This window comes from Cetorhinus maximus, chromosome 12 (assembly GCF_964194155.1).
Source record: "Cetorhinus maximus chromosome 12, sCetMax3.hap1.1, whole genome shotgun sequence".
Taxonomy (NCBI): domain Eukaryota; kingdom Metazoa; phylum Chordata; class Chondrichthyes; order Lamniformes; family Cetorhinidae; genus Cetorhinus; species Cetorhinus maximus.
Window position 1 is genome coordinate 120,460,014 of NC_135890.1, and position 12,061 is coordinate 120,472,074.

Here is a 12,061-nt window from a genome sequence, read left to right on the forward strand (position 1 = left end):
GAGATCTCAGTTCGCTGGTAGGTTTCTGGTACAGTTGGCGTCTCGAACCAGGCAACACACTTATTCCTAAAGAGAGAGACGGAGAGAGAGAGCAGCCTTCAGCCTGTTCACTCTGCTGAAGACTTTTTTGACACGGCCTATGTCATTTGCAATCTCCCTCTAGCGGCTGGACAGCATTGCCTTGAAATACTTCACCCATTGTGTATTTCCAAGAGGTTTTGGGTGTGTCTGTCTGTAGCAGCCATTGTTTCAATATCCAGTACTTGGCATTTTTAAGTCTCTTCCGAGGCAGTTATGAGTTTCAATGGGTGTCTGGATTATAGGAAACGTCTCTCTCTTCACACTCCCTTGAGGCTGATTTGTTGGCTTCAGACCTTGGAATGTAGCCTTGCATTTTTAAGCAGCTTGCTCTGTCTTAGTTCAAATACCAAAATTTCCAGTCAATTGAAAGTTAAAAAAAATCATATTTTCAAAATGAGGGGGCATAGACTCATGGCAAATATTTATACAGCACCTTTAAAAAAAGTGAAACATCCCAAGGTGCTTCACAGGAGCATTATAAAACATCATTAGACCTGAGCCACATGAGGAGACATTAGGATAGATGGCCAAACATTTGGTCAAAGAGGTAGGTGTTATGGAGTGTCTTAAAGGAGGAATGCGAGGTGAAGAGGTGGAATTCCAGAGTTGAGGACCCAGGTAACTGGGGGGTGCAGCCACCAGTGGTGACATGATTAAAACTGGTGATGCTCAAAAGGCCTGAATGAAAGGACCCCAGAGATCTTGGAGGGTTGTGGGGCTGGAGGGGGTTACAGAGATGGGGGGTGGGGTGGGGGGGAGGCCATTGGAGGGATTTGAAAACAAAGATGAGAATTTTAATATCGAAACCCGCCAGACTGGGAGCCAAAGTGAAGCAGTGGGTGTAAGGTAATAGATTACTGGGAGTTGGTATGAGTTAGGACGCTGGCAGCATAGGTTTAAATAGCCTCAAGTTTATAAAGGGTAGAATGTGGGAGACATGACAGCTGTGTAATGGAATTGTCAAGTCTGGAGGTAACAAAGACATGATTGAGGTTTTCAGCAGCAGATGAGCTGAGGTACGGGTGAAATCGGCTGATATTACATAAGCATGTTTCTTGTAGGTAACAGATCCCAACATTTCACACATGTAAATAAGCCTTGTATTAAGATTAAGACACCCATTAAAATAGCAGATAGGAATTTCATACACACTTGTTAAGACCTTTGCCTGTTAATATCACACAGTGCTATTTCCTTCCTAACAGCTAGAGTCAGATATTTCTCAGATTAGAAAGATTTACAAATGTGTCACTTATTTAACTATTTGCATTTGTTCTGTGCTGCGAAAGGTGAACATTATTAAAAATATAATCAATGAAAATAACTGGTCGAAGAAGCCATTGTCACTAGGATTTGTATCATTTCACACTGCCTAACCCTATTAGGCCTGCATATCACATTAAAAATTGAGTTGAAATACTATTAGATATTAAATAAATTTGTGTTTTAAAGTTGGTGTATCATTTAATCCATGAGGCAAGCATAATGTTGCCACGTGCTGTGTTTAGAATCGTTTTCTTAATGGTCTTCTCGCTTTATGTTATCAAAAGCCTATTTCTCTGGCTTAATTCATTTCAGAGGAAATTGGAAGCAAAGTCTATCTGACAGAGCAGAAAGAACAACTCTCAAAGTTGGAAGCTCTTTGGCAATGTTTCCGATGCTCTGTCAGTGTGCACTCTATTATTACAGGAGAACAGATAAAAGGTCAGGAATGAAGAGGTGAATTAATGCATTGGATTTCACTCCTCCACTACATCGACAAGGAGCGATGGCACTAATCCACGAGGACAGAGACGGCCAATAGAGATATTTTAAATTATGAAAGGTTTTGAAAAAGCAAATCAGTGAAGGTTATTTCCTCTAAGGAATCAATGATAATTTCAAATTGTCATGCAGTGAATGAAGAGAGACAATCTATTTACACAGAGTTGTTACAGCATGGTGTGGTTGAAGCAAAGACCTTTGTTTTATGATTTTATACAATTATCCCTTACAAAAATGCAATATAAGATACAGGGTTAAAGGTTGAGAGATCAGGACGATTAGATTAGCTTTGCATTGCTCAAAGGACAGTACTGGATAGAGTAGGCCAAATGGCCTCCTTCAACCATGTAAATATCTATAGCACTTCCATCAGGATCAACTTGCATTGATGTAGTATCTTTAACATGGTGAAATGACCCATGGCGATTCACAGAGGTGAAATTAGATGGTGGGGGGGGAGGGCAGGAGCTCAGTCAGCAATACAATGGAATAGTCAAGAGTACAAAGCAATTGAAAATACGGAAGCAATATGGATGCAGGTCACTCAGCCCAACTAGTCTGTGTTGGCATTTACCCTCCACGTGGGCAATTTGTGGGCCTTGGGTACAATTATACATAATGTATAAAGGTGATGTGATGGAGATTGGTTTATTATCTCCAGGCCTGGTTCCCTGGCTGGTACCCTGGTACCTTCCACACTCTCTAAATGTCAGCTCTTCCAAAACTCTGCTGCCTGTAACCTAATTTACACCCAGTCCCATTCATTCATCCCCCCTGTATTTGCTGATCTACCATTGATTTCCAAGTCTCACAATGCCTCCATTTTAAAACTGTGATCCTCATTTTCAAACGCCTCCAAGGCCTTGCCCCTCCCTATCTCTGTAACCTCCTCCAACCTGCAACTCTCTGAGATCTCCACGCTCCTCCAACCCTGTTTCTTGTACATCACCAAATTAAATCACTCCACCATTGGCAGCCATGCCTTCAGCTGCCTGGGTCCTAAGCTCTGGAATTCCATCCCTAAACCTCTCCGCTTCTCTACCCCTCTCTCCACAAGCACTACGAAACATTTTAGAACCTATGTCTGTGACCGAGCCTCTATCACCTGTCCTAATATCTCCTTTATGTGGCTTAGTGTCAAATTTCCATCTGATAACAGTTTTTTGAAGCACTTTGAGGCATTTTAACTCATTAGATGTGCTTTATAAATACAAGTAGTTGTGGCTGTTATTTCTACATACAGCAACACAAACTCAGCACTAAATTATTGAGTCAGTATTCCAATCAAAATGAAAGACTTCCAAGTTAACACAAAGTGTAAAAGCATCAATGATCAGGGAACCAGTTTCCAAAGAGGGGCCTTTTTACGAGCAAGAGGACTACCTTGTGTCTTTAGCACTGTCAGTGTCTAGCATCACCCATGGGGGTGTTTTGGGTTTGGGACCCCCAATCCCGCCTCCCCATTTGTAATGGATAGCAAATCATGGGGAGCACACACACATCTCAAATTCTTAATACAGACGCAAGTCGCACAGAGGTCTGGCAGAAACATCGCCCCAAAGTGACAATCCAAACGTTGTGGGAGGCATTCCCTTTCCACATAAGAAGAATCCTTTGTGAAGATGTTCAATACAGCAAGTGCCCAAGGCCTCTGAAATCACAAAATATCTGTACTCATGCTAATCCTAGCTCAGCTTCTAGCAGCTGCTGTGGTGAATGTTTACTTTGCTCTGAGTCCACACCCAGGCTTAACTAATCAAGCATGGTAAGTATAGATCAGTTACCAGACTCACATAATCAAACTCAGATCAATTAAACCATTGAACACTAGAGACCCTTAGTTATTGCCTATTCTGTGACATCTACTTGAGTGTAATTGCTCACCATGTTCTAGCTCTGAGCCAACCAACTCTCTTACAGTTTACTCAAATACCTCTATACAATTCTGGATCATTGTGCCTGTTTCCAGTTTTTCGAAACTGTGATCCAATGTGTCCCACTTCCCTCTGCTCTCTCTCCATAGCCCTGCAAACGTTTCCTTATTCAAGTATTTATCCAATTCCCTTTTGAACGTTACTATCGAATCTGCTTCCACCGCCCTTTCAGGCAGCGCCTTCCAGATCACATCAACTCACGCCGTTATAAACAAATTCTCCCCATCTTCCCCTTCTTACTTTTGCCAATTATTTTAAGTTTGTGTCCTCTGGTTATTTCCCTCCTGTCACTGGAAGCAATTCCTCCTTATTGACCCTATCAGCTGATATGTATGCATTGCAAGGGCTTACTAACCCAAACCATTACAGCTCATGGAGAAGTAATAGACTCTGGAGGTTGGGAAGACACTCCTGAACTTCACTGAATTGGTGAAATTCATACACGGAGAATATTGTCCAACGAGATTCATTTGTATAGAAAGAAGATATACATATGCTCTATAGGTCACTAAGCCTTTCAGCCATTTATGTTCCAGTATATTTATCCCAATAAATAGACAGATGCACTTATTTCAAAAGACTTACCGGGCAGAATCGTCCCAGATTCGCGACGTTTTACCCGTCGGCCGTAATGGCGGGTTTTCACGTCGCATTGTCCTAAACCCGCCACATTATTTATGCATTCCCGGGAACCATGTTGTTTCCATGGCAGGCGGACTCTCATTCACCAACCCGCCATCACCTCGCCACTTCATCATGCCCGGCGCCATATTTAAAGTCTAGCCACACGCACACATCTCTCAGTGCTTCCAGACCACGACTGCTGCAAAAGAGACATGGCCCTGAAAGGCAAAAAGACTGCAGCCCCACCCCCGGTTCAGTGACAGGTCACTGGAAAGCCTCTTGGACGCCGTGGAGTCCTGCCAGGATGTCCTCTACCCCCGCTCTGGCTGCATGATGGGCAGCAACCTCGCTCATCCTGCTTGGGAGGCAGTGGCAGTGGTCAGCACCAACATCCTTCAAATGAGGTCAGCCACCCAGTGCCAAAAGTACCCAGTCCTGCCAGGGTAAGTCACTCTTCTCATCGCTCTCAACTCACACACTCACAAACCCATCACACACCCACAGGGCCCTCACTCACTGCCAGTTCAAGGGGCATCACCATTCACTCTCTCACACTCACCGTCATTGTCCTCATCCTGTCCATGGGACCACTCACCACCCACACAGGCCAGGCATACTTATCACCTGGCCTGGTAGGTGTTCCGCTTACACTCTCTCTATCTCAATTCATGCAGGGCAAGCTGGCTCACAACAACAGGGAGAGTCCGCAGACTAGTGGAGGAAATCAAGGTCCTCACAGACTTTGAAAACAGAGCCATCCAGCTGGCCGGCGAGGATCTGGACCGGTCCTGTGCTGACGGTGAGGTCGGCGCTGCTCTACCTAGTGAGGATCCAGCAGTGCAACATCCATCAGACAACCAGGCTGTGAGTGATGTGTCCTGTTTCACAGGCCACTGCCAAACACTAACTATCTCCCCTTGCTTTCGCAGGCACAGCTGCCAAACAGCCGACAGACCCAGGGCCTCCAATCAAGCCCTGAAGAAACCTCTGAAGAGGAATCTGGGGGCACCCTCCCTGAAGTCCCACCACAGCGTCACCCACACCCTCCACCAGCGCAGTGACACACACCTCGGTGGGACCCAGCTCTAGAGTAGCCTCGGGATCACAACCTGGTGAGCACATCGCACTGTCTGATCCACAGCAGGCAATGGCAGGGACTTCCCAGGTCCCCGGCACTCGGAGGAGCTGCTGGAGGCCAGAAAGTTGCTGAGTCCGAGTCAGATGAGGAGCCTCTGGACTCGGTCATGTCACAGTTGCTGGAACTGCAAAGACAAGCTCAGGAACATCAGGAAGGGATGTCCGCTGCACTCCTCAGATTGCAAGGCACGATGGAGGAGTCCGTCTGTCTTCAGTCCAAGGTGATAGCACCGGCATTGCCAACGCACTGAGGTCAACACTGGTCGGATGGTGGCCGCCATGGAGACCTTGGTCCAGGACGTCGCTCCTGCACTGCTGCGCAGGCTCAACTCCATCATTGACGCCATAGTTGGCCTCCAACAGTGTGTACACGAGAGGGGTGTCGGGCAGCTCGATCTCAATCCAGCTACCCCTGCTCCTCAAGCCTGGGGCCCCCCGAGCACCCATAAGGAGGAGGATCAGCAGGTGCACACCCCAGACCATCCATCCAGGTGACTCCGGGAGTGTCCGGCCCATCTGAATCCCCTCTTCCTGTGACCTCAGCAACTCCAGCTCCACAGGCCGAGGAGGGTGTCACTGCCACACAGCAAGACTCCGAAAGCAGGCCGGGGCCCTCCAGGTCTCAGCCCTCCAGAGGACGCCCTCATGGATGCATTTGTGAATGGAGGGTTGCGAGATTCCACAGAGGTCACCTGTGGAGCCCTGAAAGGAGCCACTGACGTAAAAATTGAGCACCGTGGTCACTTTCATGGCCACGGGCAGTGGATGCTCTCCATGTCCCCGTGGCGCCAAATCCTGCAGCAAGTGGCAGATGTGACCAACCAGTTCCCTGGAGATGCACAGTCTTTGGTGATATCTATAGACCCTGGGTGTCGATAGGCGCAGACCAGCCACGTCTCGCTGTGGCTCTTGTGTGCCATGTGCGGGAGCCCCAGCCGCCATTTCTTCCCGAGGTTGCTGCTCCTCCCTCTGAGCAGCCAGGAGCCTCAGTCACTCTCTCCTCCATTGCCTTCACTCTCTGTAGGCCATCAGGCATAGAGCTAGTTCACCAGGCTCCATGATCCTGATGTAGTCCTCTGCAGGATGAAAGAGAGAGACATGTGGGTTAGCTTGGGTGTACTGAGAACCTGTCTTGGTTAAGTCTGAAGGCCCCTTAACGCTTCCCGGAGAGTGCTGGCCACCACTGGGATGGCCAGAGTTTAGTGTGCTGCATGGCTGCCCGAAACCCCGCCCACCTCCGCCCCACTCCACCCGACCGATTGGCAGCAGCGTTGCCCATTGGATTGCACCCTGTGCTCCCAGCTCAGGCACAGGCATTCTCCTAACCCACACTGCAAGGCTGCGCTGTTAGCCTGAACCATGGGGGAGACTGGTCCAAACCTTAATAAAGACATTGCAAGGGGCTGTGACTAGTGACTGCTCCGTGACCAGCTTTAGCGAGGAGATTGTACAACGTGCCCAGTCGTCCAACTGTTCCGTAGTTCACTAAGACACTCATTGGTTTGCAGCTTGTGCTTGGGGGAGCACTTGGTGGCATTTTCATGCCTCTGTGTTGCTTGAGTGGGCAGAGAAGCTAGAAGCCGGACTCCAGTCATATCAATGTCGCTGCGCCTGAACTGTCTGAGTTGCAGAGGAATGGTCACTTTATACAGGTTTCCCCACTCCCTCGCCCACCCTACCCGCCACCCCGAATGTTAGTGCGCTATAATCACCGGCTGGGCTGCCCTTGCACCCGACCCCCCCAACACCCCCCCACCGCAACAAGTCACCTCAACAGCAGGGCTGCTCTTAACACCGAGCCCCCAACACCCTTCAAGTTTGATGTCCAACAGGCGACCCGGGCAAGCGCTGAACAACGTTGTTGTGCACTCACCTCCGAGTTCCCCTCAAAGTGCAGCCCTGCCAAGATCACTCCTCTGATGTGCTGTTGTGAAACACGTCGGTGTGCTTTCCTGCCAACATGGACAGACGATTCCGGTGGGCTGGCCTTACACTGACATGCTGATGTGTTACAATGAGGTTTCCGATGGTGGGAAACGCGGCCCCCGCCATCGGCAGGCTGAGCGGACAATAGCGAACTGGTTTCACGCCATTGTGAAACCGATCGTACCACATTGTCCGCTGAGGCCACTGAACACGGCTGATGCCAGCGGGCATGGAAAATTCCGCCCACTGCGTTTCAGGTTTTTTATTTATTCTTTCATGGGATGAGGGCGTCACTGGCAAGGCCAGCATTTGTTGCCCATCCCAAATTGCCCTTGAACCGAGTGGCTTGCTCTGTCATTTCAACGGGCAGTTAGGAGTCAACCACATTACAGCACAGAAGGAGGCCACTCTCAATCTGTCCTGTCATCTTCAAAGATCAGTGCACATGAACCTCCTCTGTCCCTGCACACTCTTTAGAACTGTGCCCTTAAGTATATTTAGAGTATTGCTGAAAAGAGAGAGAGGTTGTCAAAGTTCTTCATCTTGCACTCATCAGGACAAATGCAAGATTGTCAAATTTCAAACAATCACAACAATTTATATTACAGCAGAAAAGGGTGCTGATTGGCTGGCAAGTTACTCTGATTGGCCGAGGCGTTGCCATGGAGAAAGCAATGCGGTATCATGGGCTCCCCAAGCTCCCGGAAAAAAAGTGCAAGGCTTGAGCATATTGCTTTTGTTTGCAGAGAATGAGTCCCTGTGTATGAATGTATGTCAGTCCGAGCAAGTGCAAATGAACCAAGTTATGAGCTTGACTGATTACCTTAAATTTGCTGTTTGTGTAGCTATTGGTGCACTCAGGGTTGTTCAGTGAGTGCTGTCCAATTGTGAAACCACACCTAACAGTAGACATTTTGTTTTGGGTTTTGCAAGCGCGGGCTGGTTGAATATGGTCTGTACTCTGCCTATTACAAGCAACTGAAGGAACAAGCTGTTTGATTTGATCAGCCAATCGTTGGGACATACAGCTAGTAAATATTACCTCTCTCCCTTTCCCTTCCACAAATACGCATCACCTTACAATTCTCTGTATTAAATTCCACCTGTCACTTGTTTGCTGATTCTGATAGCCCATCTATATGCTGCTATAGTCGAATGTATCATCCTCCCTGTTTCTCACACAATTCCAAGTTCGCTAATATCGGCAAACTTTGAAATTTTACTCTATATTCCAATATCCAAGTTATTTATTTATGGACATTAAATGCCAAGCTTTGCCAGCAACGTCACATCTTAAGAATGAATAAATTGACAGTTTTTTAAAGAAAGCTGCATTCCTCCCTGTCTAATCTTCCTTTATTTACTGTATTCAGGACATTCAAATCCTCAGACACAGAATCAGGAAAATCTACTGTGAAACATCTGCGATACTCCCAGAAGATAATTACGTACTCGAGTTTTCTTGGTTTAAAAAGATGTAGAGTACACATACGGCCATTATATAATGTACCCAACAGTAAAGGTTTAAAAAAAATGGCCAAGTCTGCCTGAAGCAAATTACAGAGTAAAATCTTAATGTGAACTACCAGACGAATGACACAAGAACAACCCTATTTATCTTACCCAGAATGGCCTGTAATCTTTGACCATAAACAATCAAGCTTTATTTAGCTGTCCCAGGATCTCATGACAGGCATTTAAAATTCTCAATGAGTCCTTTATCAAAACCCAAGTGCTGAAAAGTTCAACGTCCTAAATCTGTCCCTTCAAATTTACTGCGCAAACATAAATATCACTTTACAGTGCAGTGTTACACTGCTCACAACCAGCCCATTACGTCAGGGAAACATCAATTTTGCAATAAAAAAGTTTACATAATCAGCAATTCACACCTTTGACAACATAATAGGAGCCATTATTTGTCAGATTTTTGTTTCTTCAGATTTCTTGTCAATAATTTAGGATTGAAAGATACGTTACTTTGTTGAGCTTAATTTTCACTTGCCTTAGTGATGCTACCCTTGATAGAAGCCCTGGCATTTAAGGGTCTGCAGCGCAACTCAAACCTGACATAGGGCAGCACAGCATCTGCCTGATAGAGCGAGAAGCCTGCAGCTCCCGGAGTCAATGGGGAATTAGGCCAATTCTGTGAGCGCTTCAAGAGGTGGTTGTATGACTGGTATTACTTCACCCCCATTTGCCATGCTCATTAAATAAAGTCATGGACAAGGCCAGTTCCCAGCAACTTTCCAAGCAAGGCTGTGTCACCAACCACCCACATACATGTGACTGTCCAGTGTGTGTGTGTGACTGTGTGTGTGTGTGTGTGTGTGTGTGAAACTGTTGCTCTGCGTGAATGACTGTCAATATCAGTGTCTGACTGACCTTTCTATGTACGAGGTTGGGTGTGCCCACATGGTGCAATGGTGCTTTGGGGTACCGACAAAGCCGACGTCCTCCAAGTGTGGTCCAATTCTGGCTTCTTGAGCCTGCCTGATTTCTGGTGCTCCAGCATTGTCGGTACCTTTGGCTAACGAGGCCTTAAGCTCGGGAATTCACTTACTAAATCTCTCCGCCTCTCCACTTCTCTTTCCTCCTTCAAGATGTTCCACAAAACCTGCCTTTTTTTTTATCAACGTTATGGTCTATCTGTCCTCATATCTTATGTGGTCGGCGTCCAATTTTGTTTGATTATTCTTGCTGCAAAGCACCTTGGGACGTTTGACCTTATTAAAGGTGCTATACAAATGCAAAATGCTGTTGTATGCGAATACGACAAAAATATGAGTTGAATGCTGAACTGCCCCTGAATGATTTATATGACAGTGTGTCCAGGGTGTGGAAGTGTGTTTACCAGCTCATCCTGTCCCATAGTTAGTTTGCCTTTTGAAAACCTCACTCCCATAGTATTTCCAGAGATTTATAATAAAGGATAAATTCCTTGTTTCAAGACAGAACTAAGCATGACATAAATTAATGATCTCATCTGCAGCTTGCAATGCACAGGAACCCTTCAATATTAAACATTAGTTGCAGTGTCCTTGATATGTTCTAGTCATTACTGGAGCACACAGAGGTCCCTGCCTCATTGTATCCACATGAATTAGGTGCAATATTGGCCCGTACCTTCCACGCTGCCCAGCATCTGATTTGGGGGGCACCCCAAAGGTGCGCTGGGGGCTCCCTCTGGCAAGTTCCCAGGCAAGGGTTTGCTCAGCAATGGCCCAGAAGTGCACACTTCCTCTGGACAATTGCGCTGCGCTGGGAACCATCCGAAAATGCGGTTTAAATCGCAAACTGCTGCCGGGGTTACACCAATAGTTCCCCAGAAAAAGTTAGAAGAATTAAAACCTCTTCTAACCTCTGGGTAACTACGGTAAAGACCCGGACCAATCTCCCCACAGGACTCCCCCCTCACCCCCACCCCCACCACCCCCCCCCCACCCCGAGACTCCCCCCCAGCCCCCTCACCACCCCCCGACCTCCAAACACCCCCAAACCCCCAAATCCTATCCACTTACCTTAGGCACTTACCTTCCCCCCCCCTGGCCTGCCAATTTCCCTGGCCCTTTAAACTTACCTGCTTTACCTGTACAAAAAGGGGGCGCAGCCTCCTCCTTGAATTCGCTGGATCTACACTCCGCTGGGGCCTGGGGCCTGGGGCCTGGGGCCTGGGACCTGGGGCCTGCGAGGGGGTCTTTTGCCACAGGCCCCAAGCAGCTCCGGTGAAGGGAAGTGGCAATGCAATTTTTAAGACCAGGTAAGTGTGCATTTATTTTTTCTAATTCCTGTGGGGCCAGCACTTTCCGACACCAGTCGGGGGTTACAGCCCCATTGTGGAATTACTTGAGTAATACACTTGACAGTCAGCATAAAAAGGAACAATGATATCCAACCACTGTGCAGTTTTCATGTTAATGCCCCCCCCTTGTCTCTCAGTTTACGGTTATTGAAATGAATTTGCTATTGAGAAGGAATAGATAGGTTTCTGGACTCTAAAGGTGTCGAGGGGTAGGGGGAGAGAGAGGGAGTACGGCGTTGAGATAGAGGATCAGCCATGACCATAGTGAATGGCAGAACAGGCTCGAAACGCCGAATTACCTACTCCTGCTCCTATTTTCCATGTTTCTATTAAACTTCCTTGCTGAGTATCACGCACCAAATAAAATCCTACCTCAATCCTGCTTCAACCCCTCTGACCTGAATCCAGTTCGATCCCCTTTTCTGTGCTCTTCCAAGTCTGGACCCTTACCCAGACCCACTGCAATACGTGGAGACAGATGTTGACATACTCTACGGCCAGGGCTTTATGGCCCCTCCCCGCCCCAATGGGATGTTACAGTCCCCCCGAACTGAATGGAGATTCAGATGGCTCACCACATCTGCCTGGGTGGGTGGGGAGGGGGGCGGCACGGTGGAGGGGGGAGACTTGTCCCGGCGGGACTGTAAAATCCTGGCCCATGTCTACCACGGTCGACAGGTTAAGGGAACACCAAAGTCAAATGGGAGGAAACCCTGAATACAACAAGAATTTTTTGACGGCAACTGTGCGGCGATAGCAGTAATGTAAGTGCGAGCCAAACATGTGTGGTAAT

At 47.5% G+C, this 12,061-nt stretch overlaps 1 protein-coding gene across 1 annotated transcript in view; it reads right to left on the bottom strand.

The window, feature by feature from the left end:
- Nucleotides 1–12,061, bottom strand: part of galnt9 (polypeptide N-acetylgalactosaminyltransferase 9) — a 262,098-nt gene that overhangs the window by 75,988 nt on the left and 174,049 nt on the right. The gene's annotated exons all lie outside the window — the stretch shown is intronic.